This window comes from Haliaeetus albicilla, chromosome 25 (genome assembly GCF_947461875.1).
Source record: "Haliaeetus albicilla chromosome 25, bHalAlb1.1, whole genome shotgun sequence".
NCBI lineage: Eukaryota > Metazoa > Chordata > Aves > Accipitriformes > Accipitridae > Haliaeetus > Haliaeetus albicilla.
The window spans coordinates 19,166,313-19,185,364 of record NC_091507.1 but is presented as its reverse complement, the minus strand read 5'-3'; the positions used below and the strand labels follow the sequence as shown (position 1 = coordinate 19,185,364).

General features: G+C 42.6%; 1 protein-coding gene across 5 annotated transcripts in view; it reads left to right on the top strand.

Moving 5' to 3' along the window:
* The window catches only part of FHL2 (four and a half LIM domains 2), a 50,929-nt gene that overhangs the window by 14,822 nt on the left and 17,055 nt on the right, over positions 1-19,052 (top strand). The window contains exon 1 of one of the 5 annotated variants that reach the window (XM_069770148.1): positions 8,698-8,918. The exons of 3 other annotated variants lie outside the window; for them this stretch is intronic. The gene's annotated coding sequence lies outside the window, so the exon portion shown is untranslated. Of the gene's footprint in view, positions 1-8,697; positions 8,919-19,052 lie in introns of those variants that run through there. One more of the 5 variants, XM_069770145.1, reaches the window with a different exon arrangement.

Sequence of the window (19,052 nt, the reverse complement as noted above, 5' to 3'; positions counted from 1 at the left end):
CAAATGAGGGGTCTGGATTCCTGGAACTCCTACTGGATATAAGGAAGAGCCAGCATCACTGTGGACCGGGTGCTCTTTGGGGAGCAGCCAGCCAGGCGGGCAGTGCTCAGTTGTGTAAGAAGGCATTTGTATTGTAGCAACCCAGCAAGGACTTGCTAGACTTTATGGTTAGCCATTAGGGATAAATGAAAGGACTAGCTCTGCTTCATAATGTGATTTCTGACTCCTCTCTAATGATTCAGAAAAATTACTTATCTTCCAGCAGAAGACACATTATCTTCAAGACAAGCCATTGTTACAAGCCTCTATTTCGTTTTACTCACGACATTTGAATTTCATTCGCATTAAGACAGCAACTCCAGTAGACAGCCATGTGAATATAAACTTGGCAGGGACAAACACAATCCATATGTCTGTCAGGCTGACAATGGATGGTATATTTTTTCAGCTCTATGTGAAGTGTTAGACATGAAATTCACATCAGCAGCTAGAAGATTGCTTTAATCCTATTATTTAAAGGGCCTGAGCACTTACAGAGTTCAAAGTAAGCACAGACCTAAAAGGATCAATAGCAAGGACTCTACTTCAAAGTGCACAATGTAAGCTCATATTTTCAATCATAATATATGTCTGAGCCTACGTCTCAGACCCCCTCATTTTATATGTAGTATATACAAACAGTGGTTGAGCAGAAAAATAACTGTTGCCATACAGAAGGATCTTTCTGCAAAACAGGATGTCCCCAGTCATATTCAGGTTGGAGAGGGCGACTATTTCTACTTACATCAAAGTATTAGGAGCCTGAAGTAATCTGGGAAGTGATCTGCAGCTGTATGCTTCTTTTGAATTCAAGGCAAGTTGAATGGTTTGGGGAACGATAGGGCCAATACATAAACAGGGTACAAAAGGAGTCCTCAGGGAAGAGATGGCTGTAACAGAAAAAACTAAATCAGATTTTTTTACTCTTGTGTTCACTGTGAGGAACTTGGAGAGCTTCCCACAGCAGAACACTTCCTTATGGGGATTGTCAGAGGATCTATTTCAAGCTGAAATGTCTGTAGAAGAGGTATGGAACAAATAAACAAAATGAATAGGAAGAAAATGTTAGAACCAGATGGTGTTCACCCAAGAAACCTAAAGGATGAATTAACTGAAATAATAATAGTGCATGGCCTCTTATTTAAAACAGACTTAGAACTGAGCACCTGAAAGTAGCTAATACAATGCCAGCCTTTTTAAATGGTTCCAAGAGAAACTGGGGAAATAATTAGAGCCTGGTAAGTTTGATAAATTTAATAGAAATTACTATGTAGGGTAGAGAAGATGGATAAATATGATACATTGGGAGAAATTCAATACAGCTCTGCAAAGGGAAATCGTGCTCTACAAATCCATCAGGTTCCTGTAAGATGATAAGAAGCATGCAGATACAGATCTTTAGTTGGCAGCATCTGCTTATTTGTACTTTTCTATGTATTCACCAAGGGTCCTCACCAAACACCCTTAAAAACATGCAAGCAGCCCCAGGATAAGAGGGAAGATCTTTGCATGGATTGCATAAAATCGGTTGAGAGACAACAGGCAGTTCTTGCAGTAAAAGGAGATTAATAAGAGATTAATAGCGGAAATTCTACTAAGACTGAGAAGCAGGAGGATCTTAGGCAACAGGATGAGTAGACACTGGAACAGCATCTTAAACTGAATGTAGATAAGCATAAAGCAGCGCATATGGGGAAAAATGTAACTTTAGCTGTAAAGTAATGGTTCTGAGCTGACCACCTGGGTGTGAAATTTGGGGGTTATACAGGTTTACAAAAAAACCCTCCTCAGTGCTCAAAAGCAGCCAAGAAGCATGTTGAATGTTAAAGTTCTGGCCACTTCATCTGACAAAGTAAGGTATCATATTGGAAAAAATTTGGAGAAGGATGATAAAAGACAGGACAGGGAGTAACTGTCATACGGAGTGACTAGGTAGGCTGGGTCAGTCCAGCCTAGGAGAAAGATAGCTGAGGGGAGATATGATAAAGATTGACAACGATATGAGCAGCTTGTAAAGTGTGAATAAAGATCAGTTGCTCATTATCTCTGCAAGTGTAAAAGCTAGGAGGCATCAGATGAAGCTAGTGGGTAACATGTTCAAATGAACACAAGGAGAAGGTTCTTCAACAACATAGAGTAGAGCTACCTGTTGCAGGAAACTGTGAATTTCCTCTCATGGGATCAGGAGGAAACTGTGCAAGTTCATGGAAGTGATATTCAGTATGGGTGCTGCCTCCAGGCTGAGAAATACCAGGTTGAGCCAAAAGTTGTTGGAGGCTGGGAGACTATTACGAGGAGGTATCATTACAGGCCATTTTCATTTTCTTCCCAAGACACTTCTTAGACCCCAAGAACAGGATAACGAGTTGGAGGAACCCTTCTGCTCAATGATTTTCACATTGCTGTGGCATGATCTGAATACCTACAAATTACAGGTTCTGCCTGACATTAGTCATCATTTACAAGCACTCATGTTAGACAGAAAACTCTAGTCTGAGTGTCTTTTTTCTTTCTTTCTGCTATCTGTGTTGGACTGACAAAACTTACGCTCTTTTGACTTTGGAGGTTGTGGAGTCCTAATTTTAATCCGGACTGACAAAACTTACGCTCTTTTGACTTTGGAGGTTGTGGAGTCCTAATGTTAATCCTTAAGGGTATCTTAGACAGGAACAAGTTAGATGTTGTCACTCCTGCCTTGGAAATGAGTTAGGTAAGTTCTTGAGGTGTCCGCCAACTGCTCGATTTTAAAAACCTCTCTTTCCTCAGAAGCTCCCTGGGCCCCTGGCTGGCTGATAAGGGGAAATAGCAGTTACAAACGTTGCTGTTCACTATTTCTAGAGGGTCGTAAAACATGTCAGGGATGCAGGCAGAAAAAGCATTAAGGGGAGCAGAAGGAAATTATTCACACACAAGTAAGGTTTTGGAGAAGAAGCCATGAGCAGTGGAGGGGGGGAGGGGGAGGATTCTGGAAAGGGGACATTGCCTAAAACCACTGGAGCGTGCTGGGAACACTGCAGAGAATACTAGGTATGTGAGCTATTTTGTACAGAATTGCATGTGTCTCGTGCTATCAAAAACACAGAGCGATTAGTTTTTTTGGAACAATCACAGTGTGCTTGTTTTGTGTGTCTAAAACAGGGAACCATAAATCATGATTATACTAAAATGAATAAATCCTAAATTAAGGGGTAGTATTTGCCAATTCAGAAGACCAGCAATTACTACAAACTCTGTAGTAATTTGACATCCCAGGTTCCACCCGCAGGGGTAGGAAACCCAAAAGCCTCTTCCCATCTGTCATACTCAGGGCCCCATGCGGCAACCAAGCTGAATCCAGAGGAAAGGAAAGAAGCAAGAGCTCCTCTGCATAGGTCTCTGCACTATCCTCGTTTAGAGTCACTGTTTCTAAAAACCAATCACCTCTTGTCAGAGGTTGTCTCTGGATCCCAAAGCACTTCCAAAGACATGACACCAGGCTCCCTATCCCTGTTTACAGATGAACAAACTATGGAGCCGAGGGGGTTCGGGAATGCTTAGAGTCCAAAGAGGGGTGAGGATGGCACAGACAAAAAGGTTTCGCTTCGGTTTCCTTAAAAGTAGAGGCACCATCTGTTCTCTAGTGAGAGGAAAGAAAGAGAAAGAATGGTTGGGAAAGTAGGGAAGGAGAAGACTTTATTCAACAAGAAGAAGGGTTGCTTTCCACTCACTTCATTACAACTCTTCATGATTTCTTCTCCACTTGGTCAGCAGCCTGGTGAGGGCTCTCCAGGGTGGCTGGCCCACATGGCACAGACACCTGCTGCTTGGAGAGATGTTTGACCATCTTCCTTTATCCCGTGATTGCTTTTATGGCTTCTTTTAATCCATGAGGACCTGGGATGTCTCTTCTGACAATGCTGCTTGCCCAATGAAGGACCTGCCAGTCCTGTAATGTGGTCCCTCAGATTTCCAAGCTGTTGAAAATTCAACCATCACCAAGAAGGATTTTCCTTAGCAGAGACCAGTTCCTGGCTTGCTCCTTGAAGCTTTCTCTGGTGTGTTCTGTCCCTTCCTTCCTCCAGCACCACTACTCTTCTCCCCTTCGATCCCCTCGATTCGTGCCCCACCTTTCATTAGCATCAAGAGCTGTTTGTCTCCATAGCTGAGAGAGAGGAAAGCAGCAGCAGCGGGGACGTAGCTGTCCTTCTGCCTGGGTCATCCACTGCAAACCATCTCTGATCTCAACTGTCCATGGAGAAAGGGGCGTAGGTGCAATTACATAGACCGTGGCAGACCAAATGTTGACCGGTGTCTCACCACCACATTCCCTTTGAGACATCTTTTTCAGGAGATAGATTTCTCTGAATGAAACCGGGGCTAACTGGATAGAAGAGGAGGTCCTGACTAACTTGAAACACTGAACAAAATCTTTTGTTCAAACTGACCATAATGGTCTAAACTGCTTTCAGCTCCATCCCAGATCATGTAATCACAGAAACAGCCTTGAATTTGAGTCAGTATCATCTATCTTATCACATAGCAATATATTTATTATCCTTCTGAAGATGACTTTTCCTATACAAAACCACAAGTTCTTCAGTGCTACTAAGCCATGGCACCTTTCTCTAAATGCACTAGGGAAGAGGAAATTGTTTAAGACTGTATGTGAAAACTATTCAAACACATTAAGAAAGCAAACACAGAAATTTTTTTTTCCAGATGAGATTGGAGTTTCTAAAACACTAAGCTTTTCACATTGATTTAGGCTAAACACCCTCCCAAAAATAAAAGAAGACTTGCATCAACCCAAAGCAGACAGACTTTAATTTCATGTAAAGTTCCTTATCTGCCTTGGCTGCAGGGGTTTAATGGATTTTCCAAAAGTATCCATCATTTCTTCATCAGAGTCTATGAAACTCTGATACTTCTTACTTGCTGAGTGTTTCTACTCGAGGATCTAGTCACCTAAGGGAAGAAAGGAAGACCAGAATGTTGCATAAAGCCTTGTGACTGGGAGATGGAATGGGGAGAGAAAATACACACCAAAAATATCTGTTTACCCTTCGCATATTCCTCATAGGTTTGGGGAAAAAACTACATATCTGAGAACATCTTATAAGAATGAAATTTCAGAAAAAAATAATATTACCTGGCTGTTATTTTAGGTTTAATGAACTAAAATGCAATGTCTGCATGAGTCTATACTACTTCCTAAGCAGTAGTGCCAAAAATAGGAGTTCTTCTAAATGCACTCTCTCGTATTTAATGGAAGCTTGTATTATATAGGTTCCAGCATCAGAAAGGGATTTGCTGAAATCTGATGAAGTAACTTAACAGTTTCCAGGATAAAATAGTGGTGGAAGGAATCAGTCAGTAGCTTAGCCATTTTCAAACCTTAAAGTGTAGCTTTCCACCTCCCTTGCTCTTTTAGAAACATTACATTTCTCTGTGACTCAAACTGGGGGAAAAGGAAATATTCTACTTCCAGCTGTCTCTTTCCAATATTTTTCTTTGTTCATTCTTTTCAGCCAGAAAAGGAGATAAGTGCTGAAATGGTAGTTATTCCGGCATCAACCCTGTAGCTAAAGTGAGATTTCTGAAGGATTAGTAAAATCATTGAGAAGTCCTGCTATGAAAATGATACTTTTTCCATCTTGTTTCCCACGTGTGAGGTATGGCCTTCCCCACATTAGAATTAAACCTGTTAAAGCACACAGGCCACTGAAGAACAAGCAATATGTGCTACATAAATGCTACATAGATGAGAAATATATAAGCCATAGGGTATGTTTCTAAATCACAGGATGGCACTGAATGGTACTTGTACTTTCAACCTTAAATGTAGGCACACTATTAGAAACATTGCCCCCTGTTTTCATCGCATTGTCTCCTCTGAAGCCTTGAAGGTGGCTGATCTGTGCTGGGCTAATCAGAGAACAAATGAAGTTTAAAAAAATAAAAAAACAACAACAAAAACCAACAAAAACCCCCAAACGTGGGTCACTGAAACATTAAATCTGCCAGTGAAAAACGCCCCTGCTCTTTCCTCCCCATCTCCCTTTCCTTAATTATCATTACGAAAAATTGGTTTTCTTCTCTTCGGTGGATTTGATGCTGGTGGGAAAGAGAGTGGGGGAGGGGGAGGGGTTGCCAATTACTGATGAATATGTACTTGTCAGATAAGAAGTCGAAGTGAGCAGGGGTAGACCCGCTGAAGGAGGGTAAGAGGTCAGATGTTGCCCCTGCCATGCCTAGTAGTGTTTGATGGAGTGCGTACACCACGTCATGGGATGAGGGATGGAGCTCCTCCATCCCTTTCACAGCTCCATGCAGTCTTGATGTGACTGCTGAGCATCAAGTCCCGGAGCAAGCACACAAATCATTGGGTTTAAAATTGGCAGAGGCTCTTCTGCCTTCAAGGAGTCAGAGATGTTAGATTAAATCAGACAAAAACGATCTTATCTTCCTAAACTCAACCCATGACCTGCAACAGTTAAACTAAACAATTTCAGCTGGAGCTGGTATGTATTTTAACTTGTCATTGTGGAAACCAGTTGTATTGTATTCCAGCAGGTCACATCAAAAAACGTCTGGCAGAGTTGCTGCAGTGGCTGACAATGGACAGATAAGGAAATGAAAATATAATGGAAATTGAAAAAATCGAATAACACATTTGGAATATTTAATTTGTTTTAGAAAGGTTTGGAAATAAACTGACTCAAATAGCCCAAATCTAATCACCTTCAAGGGCCATTTTTCTTCTTTACATGCACTTCTAAATCAGAGCTGAGCTAAGAATAGTAACTAAAGATGGAAATTAATTATTATTGTCGTCACTGTGCAATAATTTAATCTAAAAGAAAGAAACATCATATTGTTATTATTATTATTATGACACACTAACTAGTCCTTTGTAAATTTGCTAACAACCTACACAAGAGTTTGCCTGTCCTCAGCTCTACATTTACAAACACTGAAACTAAAGAACAGAAAGATGCAATGTCTTGTCCAAGGGCATCTAGCAAGCCGGTGACGGGGCTGGAAGCCCAACCAGCAGCTCTCCCAAGACATAGGTGCAGCTCCATGGTAGCTCAAGGGCTCACCAAAAATTGCTCACTGTCAGGTTTAACTCATCTTCCAGTGCCAGTGCAAATGCAAGGGGGGAGGCATGGACACGTGGCTGGGGAGCGCAGCAGCTTTGATTTAAATAAGCTTTAATTGCCATGGAATCAAACTCCTTAATCCCATCCATCCATGGTCAGTCCTCCAGGGCACGATGCCTGTGTTTTGAAAACGCAACTGCGCAGGCTGCAGCGACAGACAGATCGACCCATGGGCATTGCTGGTCACCAAAATAACTCACCTCTGTAAAGGAGGTTTTGCTCCTTATAGAAGAACTAGGAATGGCCCTTTCCCACCATTTTATTCTGTCTGTGCTTTTGTAGGTTTTGAATAGAGCTGAGACTGACATTTCACCCCCATTCCAAATCTGACTACCATTTGGGCGCACAAGAGGACAGTAAGTACAGGTGAGGGTTTTGGCATAAGTTTGTTTTGCAGGAAAAACCCTCAGCCAACCCATACGCACGCCTGCGTCACCGCCTGGTGTCTAATGCAAAAGGACACTGGGCTACCTTGCGTCACCTGGATGCAAAACAACAGCAACGCTGTCTTGGGCTAATGGGTTTTACATTTTTATCCTACTGCTTTCTCTTAAGGTTGAAAGCATTCAAATTAAAGCACCTCCCTTTGCCAAGCACCAGTCGTTACTGAAGTATTGCCCTGAATTGCGTCCCCATCCTACCCCTCAAATGGCAGAGAGCAGACGTCTCCCACGCGCTTCTGATCCAAATTCTTCCCTCTGGGAGGTTTCCCAGGACCCTCACGGTTTTGATTAAAAGAATGTGTTTCTGCTAGGATCGTTGACAGATGAAATTGGATTTTTTAGCAGAAAAATTAGTTCCTGGTTATAGGAGGTTTTATGGTTCCCCCTCTTCTTAACACGTGCCCACTGGCAGGGCTTTCCACTGGGTCTGAGCATGTGCTGAGACAATCTGTTCCTTTGGCTTTCTCTTACACGACGGGGGTTTTTTGTTTGTTTCATTAATTATTTGCCCTGCTTTTCTTCTTTTTCCTCCTCACTACGGGGGAACTTGGAAAGAAAGAAGGGTGGAGAGCAACAAGAATGGGCTCTGAACACTTGTAAAGAAACGCCTGCACACTTGCTCCTCAGAAAAATGTGCACCTCTCCACGAAGGAGAGGAGAGACAGCTTGTTTCACTCTGCTCTGGGCAAGGCACTAAGTCTCAGCAGGCAAAACCAGCCAAAGCGAGTAAAGCCTGAAACCAAATTTAACCAAACGCTTTATTCTCTCAGCCAGGTGAGCAGCCTTACAAACGTTTGGGCTGGAGTCGCTGTAAAACCTTTCCTTCTGTAAAGCACGATCCCTCGGACTTAGCAAAGCGACGTTATTAATAAGCGTCAGGGGTTTAGAGAAACAAAGGCTGGAGGAGGGGAGGGGGAGCCTTGTTTTAGGAAGGGGGCCAAGAAAGACAAGATGTTTAGGAGGGGGAAGTATCGACACCCTCGGAATAGAAAAAGTGTCGAATGCCAGCTGCAGAGCGCCTAAAAGAATGAGTGTCTCCGATGCTTTTGTCTCCTTATATGGTAAAATGATAGAGAGGGGTTTCACTAGGCTGGGGAAGGCAGCAGCCTCTTTCCACACAACGCTGCCTGCAGAGCTGGAATGGGAAGAGCCGCTCTTCGCAGGCAGTAGAAAGCCCCGGCGAGCCGTACGGCTCTCCTCTGCAGGCAGGCCGGTGTGCTCTTTGCACATTCGTTAATGGATGTGAGCCCTGTCCCTGGTCCGGGAGGTGACATTAACTGCCCGCCACGGCTCTGTAAGTAAATATCCCTTTTTTTCCCCCTCCCTCCCCACTACCCACGGAATATATCTTTGGAGGCGTCGCTTTAAACAAAGGGTGCGGAGCGGAGGAGAGGGTTCTTTAATGCCCCGGTGGGTTGTGGGGTAAGGATGCGAGGAGAGAGATTGCCGGTCCCCCTTTCTCCTGAGCGCACAGCGAGGGGTGTGAAGAGGAGAAAAAGACAAATTTCTTATCGGAGCAATGACCGCTGCATGTCTGTCCGTAAAGCGACACATCAGCGAGCTGATGAGGGGCTGGGTCATTTCATGTGTAACTATTTTTAATGACTGTATTGTGCTGCGTGGGTAATCCACCGGGGAGGTGATAGAAAGTAGAAGCTGGGGTCTTAGATTCCTTACACCTCCGGGCACACTCCTGCTGCCGAGCTCAACAAAGGAGCGTTTTTGCACTGTAGCAAGAGCAGATGCACATGAAACAAAGGTAGCTTTTCCTCTTTGTGGGAAAACACTGTGGACAGATTGTGTGGGGGAAAAAACGGGGAGCCATCAGCATCACGTTTCTTCTTTTTACGTGGAGAAAATAAATTAGAATGCAAATCCCAATTAATAGCTCTGAATTCCTTCTTTTCGTGCTTCTCTCTGCCAGCATGTGTGTGCAGCCACAATAACCCAGGTCCTTCATGTACGCTGTCTAACATGGATTTCTCTGTGTACATAATAAAGGAAATACTAACTTTCATTGTCTGCATTAATGCCTGTTCTAAACTTTCTACTTCCCTAAAGGGATACGGCTTTTGTTTAGTTCCCCAGACACCTGCATATTTCAGCTTTGCTGTGTACAGAGACACACACATAGTCACAAGAAAGCAAACCTTATAAAATCTATATACCAGCAGCGCACAGTCAGTCTGTCATTGTTACCCCCTTGACTCCTATCTAGACCCATATTAACTAAGATTGCTGATTGCTGATTGACAATGAGATTGCCACAGTCAGTAGCTATAACGTTTATTGTTGGCTATACATATTTGTACTCTGTCTTAAATAGGAATTGCCCTAGAAGGGACCAACAGAAGGCTGTATGTTATTAGATACTCACATGCATCTGAATGTGAAGGAATGCTATAACTAAGGTTGCCATTTGGTTTCTGCTATGAACCCTATTTTCATCAGTTCATAAATTTATGGGACTCCCTGCTTTCTGGCTAAAATCTTCTGTGCCTTTTATCAGGCAGATGGTAAACTTTGAAAATGACTGCTTCAGGAGTTTGGATTGGGAAGGCAGAAAAATAGTATCTTTTTTTTTTAAGTTTATAAAAATCTCTGTCTGTTTTCTGCCCCTGTACATATAACTGGGAAAGGATGCACTCTAAAGGCTGCTCTGTCGAAAGAGCCTATGTATATTTTTGACCACATTTGGAGAAAATTAAAAAAAAAAAGGATATGAGGTACTATATTTATTGAAAACTCAGTTCCTAACACTGCCATAGTGGCACTACTGTATCCAAAAATCTGACCAGAGCACCACTAATACTACCTTTTACCCTAGCCATAACACAGATAATGATCTTTGGCTTCTGAGGCAAGATGTAGTTGAGGTGAGCGGGGCAGCTGAAAGGACACAAACCGCTATTGCCCAGAAATCGTATTTGTGAGAGTAACCTGGGGTTCCCACCTGACATCTCCACCTGACTAGCAGGCCTGGGGCTGTGGCATGGACCACTTCTTGAGGTCTTTTGAGAAAGTTTAGAAGATCCCAAGGTGGCAGAAGTGCTGGGGTAGAATATACTTATTTTTGGTTCTCACCATTCTGCCAAATGTGCTCCTATGGAATCAGCAGTGCTACACATGCAGGCACCAAGTAGTCACTTCCAGGTGGTTGGGATTTATAGCAAAATATTACGACTTTTTGTGAGATCGCTGTTATCACATAGCAGTGGCTATACCGTGTCAGATATTGTTTGTATATGTAAAGTTCCTGCCACGAAGAGCATGTAATGGTGATTCCCAACTAAAGTACTCGGGTACAGATAAGGCCCTCTTTCCTACCTACGACTTTACGGTTTCTTAAGGGAGTCTAGGGAAGCCCTTTCCCTGAAATCACATCTCTCCTGTCCATACAGACATGAGCGCTCCCAGCTGGCACACTTTGCATTAGGAAAAAAATCAGATGACTCCTTTGACCACACACAACACAGTGCTCCGGGATCCCATCCTGCTTTAATCATCAGGAGCCAAAAACCCCCAAAAAGTTGATGACAAAGTACAGCTCCTGTAACTGTAAGGGCTGGCGACAGTTTCTGTTGCATTGCGCTCCAAATTCAAGCTTTCATCCCAAAAGAAAGGGATGAGGAGGGCTGTAAAGACCTATATTCACATGAGTTACTCCTGGCTCAGTTCTCCAGGGCGTTGAGCCCTGAGCCCCAGAGCCAAGCAAAGTCTTACCTGCTGTTGTCCTCACCTCCTTGCCTTGCCTCACAGAGGCCAAGACATTCAGAATTAAGGGACGATTGGACAAATGTTAAGACCATCAATCAGAAAGAACAGTTTCTTCTGCGTGAAAATCAGGCTAAAAACTGAAGTAAAGCCTGTTGCCGCTGGCCAGCACGCTGCCACTCTTCCAAGGACCTCGCAGACTCGTTACATGCAGGTCTGAGGCTCATTCATGTTTCTCTGACAGCTAAATCGGTCCTGAGCATCTTCAGAGAAACTCTGGATGGTATAGTGTTGCAGGCAGTCACCTTCCCTCACTTGAGTACTGCTTCAGAGATTGGGGATCTCGTCATTTGCATTTTTAGGCTGATTAATTCTAATTGTGTAATTTTAATGTTTCATTTACATATGCACAGTTATTTGTGATGCAGATTCACCCCAAGTGAGGGTGTGAAATGGCAGGGTACTGACAGGTTTCATGGAAATAAATCTCGGGTACATTGACAGCCGCTGAAGCATTAACATTTCAACAATACTAATTAGCTAGAGAGAGAGAGACAGTTTGATTAAAAACCACTAGAGGCTTCTTTTAAGGGTGAACATCAAAATACTCATGCCAGGTGAAAAAGTTACAGTCCTAATTTTGTTCCTTTTCACATACCCTTCTATATTATATAGGATAATATTAACTAGGATGCTAAATGGCTACTGTACATACAGTAATATGCTGTAAGAGGAATGTAGGTGGGTGTAACACTGGCATAAGAATATTCATGTCTCCTTTTCACAGCCAATTTTCAGTTTTAAAGTTGCAAATATATCAACCACAGCAGAGAAGGGCCTAAGGTTGCACTTTTGGTGGTGGGACATAGTTCTAGACCCTTGGCAAACACAGGCGCAAGGGCTCAAAACCCACCGCTCTTTGCTTCATCTTGCATAATAAAAGTAGCGAGTTGCATAAAACCGTAAGATACCTGTAAGCATTTACCTAGCTCTATTTTGTCATTGCTCTGAAGCACTCTTGAGATTTAGACCAAAAGTATCTTCAGAGACCAGGATCCCACCCCTGATGAATTCCCCCCCTCCACACTACGCCGTGCATCTCTCCATGGTGGACCCAACATCTTCCTTCTTCAGTTAGAAAGGATCTCGCCCACAAAAGGATTGCCTGTATCCGTGTCCCCAGGCTCTCTGTGTCTTCCAGTGCTTGCTCCTGTATCTCTCATGCACCACGGGTACTTTGACTCGACATTTATCGCCGATCTCTTTGCTCTCTGTGTCCAGTCTCCAGCCCCAAACCCCAGCAAACAAATTGGACCAAACTGGTTTCACCCAGGTGTAATCAATCTATTTTGATAAGATGTGCCCAGCTGAACGGGTACCTCTAAGGTTTATGTAGCCGCCTTTGCCATGTTTTGGAAAGCCAATGGCACAGCAGCTGAGCAAGAAGTATGGATGCCTTACAGCCCTGGGGCAATCACTGCTACAGTATTTTTATACAGTAGCTGAAAGACGTATATTAACTGATCCTCCAAATCACCACACATGCCAATTATCTTAGACAGAAAGGGGCTTTGTGGTCTTGCCTCTGTAAACAGAACCAGACAGAGAGACCCAGAGATGTTCTGCTAGGGGCCAGGACAAATAACAAAGCGTTCTTCCTCCATAGGTTCCTCCCAGTTTTGCTTTTGTTCTTTCTAGAAAGAAGGAAACGTAGACCGTTTGGGACATGGTTCTGATTTTGTGCCCTGGATCATATTATGCAGGACTTCAAAAATATAGGAGAATTCAGAAATGTCACTGCATGGTAGCACGTGGCATTTTCTGGGTATTTTTATCTTTAGGTCTAATTTCTCTGGGATTAGCAGGGTTCCTGTCAATAAGAAAAAGCAATTCTTTTCTGGAAAAACAAACCTCCATTGGAGTTCAGTCTCTGCAGTCATTTAGCTTATACATTGTTTCTGTGGGGTAGGGCCAGAGATAACAATCGGTTTGGTTAACCTTATACTATTTTTCTCCTCTATCATTTTCTGTTATCTGCTTAAATGCTCTTATTAGAAATACAAATTTCTATGCTTAAGTAATTTCAAGTATTTGATCTTTCTCTTTGAGTAAGCCTTTGCTTATTCTGCAACAGAAAGAAGGAAGACAGCAGTTTCAAAAGGTTTTAAAATAGAAAACAAGAGCAAGCCTTTCCGCTTGAACTGTGCTCTTCCTTGCTATGGTACATTTAGGACCGTGTTATTTCAACAGGCTCCTTTTGTAATTGAAATGTATGCAGGAATGTTGGTAAGACCAAACATCCTCCAGTCATTTCAATACCAATCTCAGATAATCATAGTGTAAATTGTGTGGGGTACACTTTCAAAGTGTCAGTGCTCAGGTCTTCTGTGGCCTCTGTAGTTACTACCACTGGTGCTTGCTCTACCACTACTGGAGTGGCTCTAAACTGGAGTAGAGCTTTATTGTCTGCCAAACACAACAAACCACACAGAAACCACAACTAGAGTGTTCCTTCTCCACTGCTGTAACTGGGATTACTTTAGCCAGGCACACGAGGAACCTTACCACATGAGAAACATTTTCTGGTTCCTTCTTTTGTGGTTTTTTTTTTTATTATTAATGTTATGTTAAAGAAGACAATCTTAAATAGCAGGCTATCCACTTTCCAATTCATGATAGGCTGACTGTGCAATCCAGACAGGAACCAGGTATGCTTTGGTTATCTGCACATGTTAATGCAGTCTGTCTGCTCAGAAAATTGCTCTGAAGTACTTAAAAAGAGACATCGGAATGTTATACCATAGGCAAAATAAGTCAGCCATGGGCAAAGAAGCTGAATTGCTGGAAAAACCTGTGATTCTGAAGAATGTTTTAAGGTAACTTTTAAAAGTCCATTAAAAACCAAGCTTTTTAAAATAGCTTTTAATATTTAGTATGTATATAGAAAGGCCTGAGTGGGATATTTAGTGAGATGTTTCTTTATTTCGCTTTGATTTTTATTGTTTTTTATTATTACTATTATGTTCAGATATCAAACCAAGTTTTCCTGACTTTTGCCAGGGAGCTTCTAGGAGCTCTATGAATATCTACTCTGAGTTTAAAACCTTCAGAAGCAGCAATGAACATCTCTGTGATTAGGTACTTCTAATATGCTAACCTTGATGTGGATCTTGGTAAAGCAGCCTGGGCTTGTTGACAGGGCTGTTCTGGGAGAGCAATGACATACCATAAGGGCCTTGATTTCTTGAAGACAGGGTGCCAAATTCTTTTGAAGAGCTTACTACAGGATTGCTCTTCCATAGCAGCAGAAGAGGAAAAGGCTTCCGCTTTCTTCTCAACTTAAAAGAGAAAGAGTAGAGTCACATCTGTCTCAGCATCCTTGTCTCATTTACAAGCTTAGCATGAACCCCAGATCATGGGATACAGGGTTACCCAATGACTTGTTCCCTATAGTAATCATGCCTCCCCTTTTTAAGGACCTACACAAAGACGTTGGTATGAACAGTCATAGCAATAAGCTTCAGTGTCTCATACTTGCAAAAGTATTCTCCTTTTCCTCTCTTTACTCAAGAAACGCACCTTCACGCAGCGGTACCCCAGTAGCCACCGGCAGGGTCAGAGAACCTATGGAAGGGAAGAGTGGCTGGCTGGCCTTCCTGCAGGATGAGCTGTGCATCACTTGTCTCTCAGCACCTGGTTAGCTTTTGCGTTGGCCATCGTTAGCGTAAGGAAGTAAATGTCCCTCCGTGGCCCATGGAGGGAGACTTGGCTGTTCTGCATCATCTGGCTTGGCTCCCCACGGCCAGGAACCGGCTGTTGGAGGGTCAGGGATCCAAGAAACTCGAAGAGGCAACGTCTTCCCTATGGCCAGCAAGACCTCCAAGCACTCAACGTTCCCTTTGCTCTCCCTCCGCTCTGTCATAATGGTGTCTGAGGGCACTCATCCCATGAAGCAGAGCATAAGCTACACCTGGCCAGCCAAAGAAAGAGGGCTACCATCCCTTAATGTGGTTGAGTAAATCTAAACGCACAGGACTGCTCTGGGTGTGCATGGTGTGCATCTACACCAGCTCACTTCCACACGCTGAAGTTCAGGTGGATTCTGACTCTATGTAACTTCCCCCTGCCTCCGTCTTGTCAGTGCTACTGGCAAATGGTCATTTCTTCTTTTCCTAAAGTAAATTAAAAAGAAATAAAATTAGCTTTCTTCCCCTCTCTCTTTGCATGGCATTATGGCCTGGTTTGGAAAAATGATTAGCTCTTAGAAGAGTGGCTTGCAGTTGCTGCAATGAGATGATAGATAATGAATGTGGCAATAGCTGCTAAGTTACAGGAAAATAATCACCTCTTGCCAGAAAGACCAACATAGTTTGAACTACTAATTCATAGTTGCAAAGAATATCATAAATCTTTGCATTTAACCTTTGGAACATTAACCTAAATTGTTTCCAAATGCTCTAGATCTGCATGGCTTGTGTCACTGGAGTTGCCAGGCACAAATCTTCCTTTCTCAGGGGGAGGAAAATAAACAGATAGAAAATTCTCCATGTGCACAGTTCTTCTGGAAAAAAAAAAAGTCAGGTGGGAGAAACGTGTGTACATCTTGGAGGAAGATGGGTGTCTCCAAAGACCTTTTATTTCCTACACAGGTTGCTAACAGGACATCCTGCTCCAGGGGCACGGGGAGAGCCCCAGCCCTATTGACCCAACTGAGGTCAACAGCAAATCCCTCTTCAGCATCTACAGGGGCTTAATTCTGTGTCTCCAGATTCTGTTACAAGAGATCAGAGCTTCACTGAATAAACTACACAGCTCCTACATTTTTCAGACACTTTCCCTTGACTTCTTTCTCTCTCTTGTGCCTGTGCGTCTGTACCTCTTAGTGTTCAACACCCCTAAGAGGGGCTGAAACAAGAGATGCACAGAACATCTCTTTTTAGGCTTGCAGACATAGTTGGAAAAGCGGGCAAGGTCTGGAGCACCTAGTCCCCCTTTCCAGTAGTCAATAGTGTTATGGGATGGGGGAACACTGGGTGATTTCTTAACGACATTATGAGCCCTAATTTTTATGAGCCAATATGATAACTTTAACAATGACTGCTAGTAAAATGGGACTATTTGAGCAAACAGGGGAAGAAGAGGAAAGAAGCATAGTTTTTAAGTCAGCCTACTAACTTTTTGGTAATTTTCATGCCAATTCTTACTTCCTGGAAGACACAACGTGGGTAGCGCTAACATTTGGCATAAGCTGTAACTTCTTTTCTGGGCTTGCAATGGAAAGTTCTTTTCCTTTTGGAGATGTACTTGTTATGCCTAATGTTGTAGGAGGGAGACTGTATGGCAGAAAAATCAATTTCTCCTTCATGATAATGTTGAGAGCAGTCTGAAAAAGCATAAGTATAAAATGACTACTGCGATAAAATCCAAAGACCTTGTTGTACCACAAAGAGGTGTAATAAAGATGAGCCTCTGGCCCACAAAGCTTTACGGTCGACAAGTATCAAACACAAGAGGAAGAAATAGATCAATGGCAAGGAGGTTGAATTGCAATTTGTGTCCATCCACACCTGTGAAGTCTTTTGGGTTTTTTTCTTAAAGCCCAAAGCAGCGCATAAAGCCTGCACTAAGCTAAGCACGATTCTTTTTTATGTGACAGGAACCAACGGGCTGGCGATGTAAAGGACCATGTGTACAAAGTAACAGGCAAAAACATTACTTAGCATGAGTTCACATTTCTTGTTTGTAAGACAACAGTGAAATGATTTGTTTGACATTCCTGCTAATTTTTTCAGTAGATATAAGCCCCGTGATTACATTTAATTCTCTCCAGAGAAGAAACAACCCTGTCAAATATCCTCAAAATATCATATAGTAGATCCTGAGATCCAATCCAAGGCCCAGATCTAAACAGCCTGGAATTTGGGATGCTTCACCCTGATTTCCAGCTTTCTGAATGAAACCATATGAACCTGAATTCTTAACTTTAAGAGATATCGGACCTGAACTTGGTCCCAGATCCAATAAAAGATTCACGCAACTAAAACCAAAATGCAGATCTTGGAGACTTTCCTTTCTTGTCTTGTGATTTCCCAGATCTCCGGAGTTGTGCCTTGAACCCCATCCACAGCTGCCCCTGCAGTGTCTTCATAGAGCAGAGTTGAGCCCTAAATCTGTTTGGGACATAAAAATCAGTCCTGCCTCTCCCTCCTCGGGGTGAAGGGGACAATCCACTATGACAATCTCAGAGCACATTTAACAAAACCAGATCCCTTTCAGGATAGGGAGCCGAGTGCCACATTTTCTAAAATAGTGGCAGTGACTATTAAATAATTATTAAATAAATTATTAAATAATTAAATAAATTATTAAACAAATCTATTAAATAATGCTTGCCTCTGCTTCTGTGAAAAGCACAGAAAATAATACAGCACTCAAGAAGAAACCTTCTGTGACCAAGAGACAGGAACATCCACCTCTAAGGGAATAGTCGTTCTTCCAGTCCCAAATAACTTCTATATTTTACATTAAGCAGCTTTGGATGAAGGACAGAAATGGTATAAACCTGTAGAGGAATCACACTCTGTGTTTTTTTGCTTTTACACATCTTGACTGCAGAGAAATTTTTCACTTCTTGGTATCACACATCTACTTTTAATTCAGGGTTAGAAAGAACTAATTCTGAAGAAAGGTGAAAAATGCAAGTTCATAAATGGTTCCTGCTCACACTTTAACTTAGTCATAATGCACATTAACTGTGCAACCAAATCATATAATTTGGAAAAAATATCTAATAAAGTCTGGTAAAAAGTACAGATTTCTGTCCTAAATACAAAGCTATCACTCCCTCTCACTCGGTCATGCATACACACACCAGTTTATACTGGTCTGACTCCATTCATTTTACTGAAACTAATCCTAGAAGGAAATTAAGTCCTGTCTAGTTCTAGCATGGGAAAGTACAAATGCGTTATGTAGGCTGGGGGTGTAAACAGCTCAAAACAGAGGGGAAAATAAATCCACCATCACCTTTTAAATGTTGTGGTAAAGACTGAACCTCTGCTTCAAGAGGAGAATAACTGGCTGGAAGCAGTTATTAAGGAAAGGCCACTCTGTACCAGCCCTGTTCTCCTGCCTTACACTTCCATTGCTAGCCACTGCTGCTGCAGATGGGCTAGAGGGAAACTTTGGGTCATCACTGCTCTTCTCTCTCCAGCATAAGTCTTCCTACTTTCCGTCTTTTTGTTGTCAGTCCCTATGATCCTCTCTACTCCTTAAGGACCAAAAGCACCTAACATACTCCTAGCAGCCCTTTGGGATAAGAAAGTTAATCAGTTCCTAGAGCATCTGTAGGGTCAAAGCAGCGGGACTGCTACTCCTTCTGGGTTGTCAGTAGCACAGATGACCAGCTGTCAGGATTTTTCTTCCAAGAACATTCTGGGGTTTGGTAGTTTGTCTCTCTTTCTTCTTTAGTAGTTACTTGGAGTTCAAAAGACTTCCTAGTAGCTGAGCCATCACTTACGTACTCGCCTCTTAGTCTGTGCTATTCACCACACAATTCAGCAGTTGACCAAGCATTAAAAACAACAGCAACAAAAAAAGCTTTCTAGCTATCAAAACAAACTTTGTCCATTCACATTCAAACTGCCCTAAAACCTTAATCAAACCCCAACTATGGGGTATAAAAGATAATAATAAAACCTGAAACCCTGGAGGA